This window comes from Canis lupus, chromosome 7, assembly GCF_048164855.1.
Source record: "Canis lupus baileyi chromosome 7, mCanLup2.hap1, whole genome shotgun sequence".
Taxonomy (NCBI): domain Eukaryota; kingdom Metazoa; phylum Chordata; class Mammalia; order Carnivora; family Canidae; genus Canis; species Canis lupus.
In genome coordinates this window covers 18820865-18828154 of record NC_132844.1, presented here as the reverse complement: position 1 = coordinate 18828154, position 7290 = coordinate 18820865, and the positions used below count along the sequence as shown (strand labels likewise).

The 7290-nt window shown below is 35.0% G+C and overlaps 1 long non-coding RNA gene across 3 annotated transcripts in view; it reads right to left on the bottom strand.

The window, feature by feature from the left end:
• Positions 1–1033: 1033 nt before the first annotated feature.
• The window catches only part of LOC140636627 (uncharacterized), a 47658-nt gene continuing 41401 nt past the window's right edge, over positions 1034–7290 (bottom strand). For all 3 annotated transcript variants that reach the window (XR_012033851.1, XR_012033852.1, XR_012033850.1), the window contains one exon: positions 1034–1199. This is a non-coding gene — a long non-coding RNA (uncharacterized lncRNA). The remainder of the gene's footprint in view (positions 1200–7290) is intronic.

Here is a 7290-nt window from a genome sequence, read left to right as displayed (position 1 = left end):
TCTGGTTTCCTGACACTGCCACATTTTTGGGAGTTCTGTGAGCCTGATCCCCTAGCCCCCTACCTATGTCTCCCTACCTAGCCCCACCTATCCTTTACTCAGTGAGACCTTTTGGATGTGTATCCGTGGGTCATATATTTGGGGGATGATTGCCAACATGAGTCTGGGGTGGGAGGGAATAGATATAAAGAAAGTTTCCAAAGGGATTTTTACATGTTGAAGTAGACTTACAGGATCCTGGGGGTTGGGCTAAGATTGCCTTTTACCTTTAGCAAAGTGTTAACACCCAGTTAAGTCCCTAGGGGGATCTCACCCTGCCTGTTTCAAGGACTTACCCATGGGCTATAAGTTCTATGGAAATTTTATTTTATTTACATTCCTTCTACCTTTGTTTCCCACATCACTATGGGACAGGAATCTCTATCAGTTAACCATTTCTTTTTCCCTCCCTTAGCTTTAGCTCAGGTAGGAGTGTCTGAGGAATGTCACAAAGATCCCACCTGGGGGGTGGGGGATTGTGGGGCAGGGAGAGTGGTGTCAGCTTGTGCTTTATACTCAACTTGCCTTCTGCTTCCTGATCAATATTATTCAACTATATATTACAATGTAATTAGTCTAGGTTTGCTTCTATGTAGATTATAAACAATTAAAATTAAAGTACAAAATAAAGGGCAGAAGAACAGGCCACCCTAAAATCTGTCTCCTAGGAATAAGAATTATTTTGAGGTGATTATTTTGAGAAACATCAAGTAATATAGAAGCTCTGAAAACTCAGCAGAAATTACCCTTTTGTAAAGGAAATTTACATTTATAAAGAAAATATTTGTAAGAATATATCTCTATTATTACCAGAAACAGATATCACAAAAGAATCTTACCAGTGGAGAAGGCAGTGGTTTAGTCTTCATAATAAAACTTACCCTTTTTTGCTATGCTTTTCCTGGTTGCCTTCTCATAATTAGCCTCCCTCCCTCACACCTTTCTTTTGTCTTTAGGAATAAAAAAAACAAAACAGAACAACAACAACAACAACAACAAAAAACCAGTAGTTTATTAACACATATAGTTCGGGTATACATGGAAGCTACCCAGGGAAAATGAGTAACGCTCCAAAATAGCTTAGGACTCAGGCTTAAATGTCATCTTCAGTTAAGAGAATTTGGTAGGGCATAGAGGAAATTATCCATTTCTTTCTTCCACTACAAAAGCAAATGAATTAAAGAAAAAATATTTAGGTAAAATTATTATTCGTATTACTTTGTATTCAGTAATGGAACAAATTTTTAAAAAATGAGATTCAGTCAAAATTAATTCTACAACTTTAGAGTAGTTAGGTAAGCATATTAATTTAACTTATATTTGCAAAATATATTTCAATATTTAAAACTGTCTTATAGGTGGATTCAATCATTGTTCTGCCACTTATTTGCATTTGTCTTTGAATATTATTTTATCGATTGGAGAAAAATGCATTATCTGTAAAACTGGAAAAACAATGCTCATCTTGCAGAACTGTTCTGAGATTTTTGAGATAAAATATTTAAAATGTATAGTAGTTTGCACACTGGAAAAATCTGTAAATGTTAGCTATTATGATTTTTAGTACTCTGAATTAAGTTATTTACTTGAGTACAAAATTTAATGAAATTGCTGAATTTACAACTCAACTTAAATGATTATTTAGCATCTAATAATTATCAGTACTTGTAATGTAGCCTCTAGTTTTCTTTATTGACAGACCAACCTCTATCTTTTCTCAATGACTGCATTTTTTGCTTATAGTTTTATGTCTTCAGAACTTGGCCTCTAAGTATGTATGCCTGTAGTATGGTATGAAAATTGGCTTCTCTTTGTCCCTGGTTCCTGGGGAAAAAACCCTCTAAACCCTTGGAATTTCCTGAGTGGTAGGGGTGTCTTTGTTATACATGGCAGGACCCTAGGGTCATACCTGAATTAATGCTAATTAGGTGACTAATGGTTGGCTCCAAAACAGTTTATGTTAATGAAATGACTCATGATGGGGACAGAACACAGCAGAAGTGATTAGTGGATTGGAGCTTTGAGCCATGTGAGATCAGCCTGCCCTCTTGGGAGTGGAGAAATGCTAGAGATGGAGTTCAACCACAGAGATTTACTAAATCATGCCTACATAATAAAATATCAGTTCAAGCTGGTCACCAAAGGTCAGATGAATTTCTTGGTGATATATCCTGATGTGAAAATTAACATGTTCTGAGGATATGGAAGCTTCTTGTTTGCTCCCAGAGCTTTCTCTTTGGGTCTCTTTTAGCTGGCTGTTATTTTCCTCCTTTATAATAATATCACAACCATAAGTATAGCACTTACCTGAGTTCTATGAATAGTACATTCTAGCTAAATTTTCAACCTGAGAGGTTAGTGGGGAAACTGCTCATTTGTAACCTGATAGTAAGAGTACAGGTGCATCCAGAGCCCATGATTGGTGTCTGATGTGAGAGTTGTCTCATCAGGAGCTGTGCTATTAACCCGTGAGATCTGATTTAATTCCAAGGAGTTTGGATCACAACTGCATTTCAGTAGCAAAACAAAATGTATGGCTGGGAGAAGTTAACATAAATAAAATAAGTGTTTCTATTCAATGTGATAGATACAATAGAACATACCTAGTCTAAATGAAACATCTGCAATTGACTTTAAATTATAGTTTCTGTGTATAATTTTGAACTCATCATTGCCAGCACTTTCAATTTTGAAGAGAAAGAGCAAATCTTTACTTTTGTATGAAATCTCATGTTTTTAAAAATGTTGCCAAGTAATTATAAGTACTGGGCCAAAGAAGTAAAAAATTGGCTGAATTTAAGTCTTTTACAATAAAGTATATCCTCAGTCTAAAAACTGCAGAATGTGGAGTTTGGTGTAGAAAGAGAGAGATGAGAGGAAAGGAAGCAAGCAGGCAAGGAGGGAGGAGGAAAAAGGGGGAAAGAAAGTATATTCATTTGTTGGAAGGACAATGCCTTATGCTTGAAAAAACTGGGAAATTATATTTTAGAAATATATTCTAGGAATTTCACTTTTAGCTCTAACATATAGTAGGATATAAGTGTAAACATGTAAAGAACCTGGAAATCATCGAGCTTGTCCTTACAACCAGAGAAGACAGAATAAACTGGAAATCAACTATTTCTAAGCATTTGAGGTCTTAAGGAAAACTGTCGTCTAGAAATCTCAAGAGATAGATGAATACATAGTCACAGTCAAGATCTGCCTTTCTGCATCAAACGCTGCTGGAGCCATGAACAGATAGCAGTATTAGATGACACTTTTGATGAATTACTATAACCTGAATGTGGATTACCATGGGACTAAGAAACTCCTGCAGCCATAGTCTTACTGGAGTTTACAATTTCATGTGTATCACCTGCAGGAAGCCCACCAGGTTCACAAAATAAAGTTCTAAATCTAGCAGGTGAAGAGGGAGAGTAATCATTTTGAACTATGCCCAGAATATTTTCTATAAAAGTCTACTTTGCAAAGACCTACTAGAGCCTTATCTCAACTTGAAGGAGGTCATTCTTTCCAGTCCAGCACCCTCTACCCTTTTTTTGTCACCTAAGGCATAAAAAGCTAAGCCACTGGAGAAACACTTTGAAGTTCATAGACTGGGGACCCAAGACCACTAACAGACAGAATAAATCAATAAGATTATAGAAAACTTACCCTCCCTCAGATCTACCATCATACCAGTAGTTCTCTAGTATAATAAAAATGATTTAAAACAGAAAGAGTGGCAAGACAGAAAGTCTATTTAAGGAGGAGTCAGCAGAGTGTCAAAAAACAGGGACAGTGGAGGGATTAAAGCCTCTAGAATCTACAATGACAGAAATTATTAGACACAGCTGAATTCATAACAAGATTAACATGAAACCTATCACCCAATATGATGTCTTTCAATAAAATTTGCAAAACATGCCAAAAGGCAAGAGGAAACATTGAAGAGAAAGGGACAATGTCAAACCAGACTCACATCTGATACTAATATTGGATTTAACAGATAGGGAAATTAACTATGATTAATATGTTAAGGGCTGTCATGAAAAAAGGTAGATAACATGCAAGAACAGTGGTTAATGTAAGCAAAATGATGTAAACTCTAAGAAAGTATCAAAAAAGAAATGCTCAATCAAAAACACTAGAACAAAGATGAAGAGTTCATCAGTAGACTAGCCATGGTTGAAGAAATAATTAGTGAACCTGAAAATATGTCAATATAAAATTCCCAAAAGGAAATACATAGAAAAAAATAATAAACCAGAAAGAAACATGCATAAAACCTTAATATCAAGAGGTATATCATAAATATAATTGTAGTAATAATGTGACAAAAAGAGAATTAAACAATAAATACTTGAAATTAAAATGGCGATAATTTTCCAAGTTAACAGTAGACAGCACAGCACAGATCCAGGAGGCTTGGAGAATACCAAATAGGTTAAATACTTAACAAACAAAAAAATATGACAACTAGGAATATATTAGTCAAAATGCAGAAAATCCAAGAGAAACTCTTGAAAGAAGCCTGGAGGGGACACCCCCATACCTAGAGAGGAACAAGAATAAGAATTATATCAGGCACTGAGAGACAAGATGAGGGTGAAGTGAAATATTTAAAGAACTGAAAGAAAAAAAACCCACCAACCTAGAATTCTGTAGTCAGTGAAATTATGCTTCAAAAGCAAACCAGAATACTTTCTCAGACAAAAACTGAGGGAACCTATCAACATGATTCATGCCTACAAGAAATGTTAAAATACACTATTCAAGGAGAAAGAAAATGATAAAGATCAGCAACCAGGATTTATGTGAGGAGGAGCATCGGAGAAGGAATACATAAAGGCAAAATACAATCTTTTACTTTTCTTATTCTTTAATGATCTTTAATGTCTAAAGGTAACAATGTCTTTATGTATTTACTGACCATAATATCTGGACACTTGATACAATTAATAGCAATATCCCAAGGGACAAGATGGAAGAATTAGAGATGTATCATAAATGCAACCTACATGTAAAATGGTATAGTGTTATTTCAACACTGACTTAGATTAGCTAAAAAAAATAATTAGAAACTCTAGGACAATCACTAAAAATGTTTCAAAGTATAACTGATTTGCTCAGAGAAGAGATAAGTGAAATATATGAAATGACCAACTTAAAGGAAGCAAAGAAAGAAGGGAAACAGAATAAATACAACAAATAGAACCTTATAAAAACATAGATATTAATCTAACTATAAAAATAATTACTTAAAATATGAATGGTCTAAATATACTGATTTAATTATCACTTGTCAGAATGGATAACAAAATAAGAGCCAACTATTTTGTCTACAAGAAAGTCATTTTATTTATTTATTTTTAAACATTTATTTATTTATTTATGAGAGAGAGATACAGAGAGAGAGAGAGAGAGAGAGGCAGAGATACAGGAGGAGGGAGAAGCAGGCTCCATGCCGGGAGCCTGACGTGGGACTCGATCCCGGGACTCCAGAATCGCGCCCTGGGCCAAAGGCAGGTGCCAAACCGCTGAGCCACCCAGGGATCCTCTAGAAAGTCATTTTAAATATAAGGACTGAGATAGATTAAAAATCAAGGGATAGAGGGGCCCGTGGGTGGCTCAGTTGATTAAGTGTCTTACTCTTGATTTCAGCTCAGGTCATGATCTCAGGGTTGTGAGATGAGCTCCATGTTGGCTTTGAGCTGAGTGTGGAGCCTACTTGGGATTCTTTCTCTTCCTCCGTCCCTCCCCCTGTGTTCACTCACTCTCTTTCTCTCCTATGGGTGTTAAAAAAAAAGTAAAGAGATAGTAAAGTATATATGATCCTAACATTTATCCAAAGAAACCTTGCATAGGTATATTAATTTTAGAAAAAGGAGACTTGAGAATAAGAAAAACAGCCATAAAAAAGAATATTATATAATGATAAAGAAATCAATTCTCCAAGACAATCTAACAATCTTAAACATGTTTACATCAAAACAGAGTGTCAAAATATGTGATGGCAAACACTAATAGCATTGTGAAGAGAAATAGACAAATCCACTACTGTGATTAGATACTTCAACACCACTCTTCCAGTAAATTGATAGTTCAATGAGGCAGAAAATCAATAAAGATGCACTTAACCTGAAAAATATATTCTCTATATTTAATTATCTGTACACATATTTCCACTATTATTTGTACTATAACTACATGAATTTAATATAAAAGTTTAAGTAATTCAAGTGAAAGATGTTTAAACCATGCAAAAGAGCTATTTTATTCTTTCTTTGATTGCCACGACAATGGTTTTTACAGGGGATAAGAGTCTGTAAGAAGCTGTCTTAATGATAGTGCTGAAGGTTATATGTCAAAAATAAAGTGGATTATTGTTAAAAATCTAGAAGTAATCAGTGTTAGATATTTTCACTGGCATGTAGGTTTTATAGATACTTAATGCTATTAAATATAGCACTATTTAATTTTGTATAAGAAAAATTATAATTTTAATGCTAGAATTTTTAATACATATATATTTTTAAATATTTTATTTATTTATTCATGACAGACAGAGAGATAGAGAAAAAGGCAGAAGCACAGGTAGAGGGAGAAGCAGGCTCCATCAGGGAGCCCGACGTGGGACTCGATCCCGGATCTCCAGGTCACACCCCAGGCTGAAGGTGGCGCTAAACCGCTGGGCCACTGGGGCTGCCCTAATATATTTTTAATTCAATGAAACAACTGTTTTCTAAAATAATCTCTGGCTTTTGGAGATTCTTAAAAAATTATTACTGTATTACACTGCTCCATAGTATTAAGGATAAGTAATAGTATTTGCCACGTTTGATGATTTCGGTGATTTAACACAATAGAAATATAAGTTTCATTCTTATATTCTAAGGCAGGTCAGGCAGGTGTCCTTGAAAGCCCAGTGTTCACCAGGGATCCAGATTCTATCTGTCTAGGGGTTTTGCTGCTAAAATGCATGACCTGGCAAAGAGAGGGAATAAAAGATTGTGAAATTATAAGCAGCAGACACAATTTGTGCTCACATTCCTTTGAATAGAACTCAAATACATGGTCTCTCCCATGTTGGGGTTTGCTGAATATATAGCATTTACCTCTGCCACATGACTATATCAGGAAATTATTCTAAAGAATTGTAATCTACAGAGGAACCAAGGCAATACAATGGAGAAAAGATAAGCTCTTTAACAAATGGTGCTAGAACTAGACATTCACATGTAAAAAAACATGCCTACACACAGATCT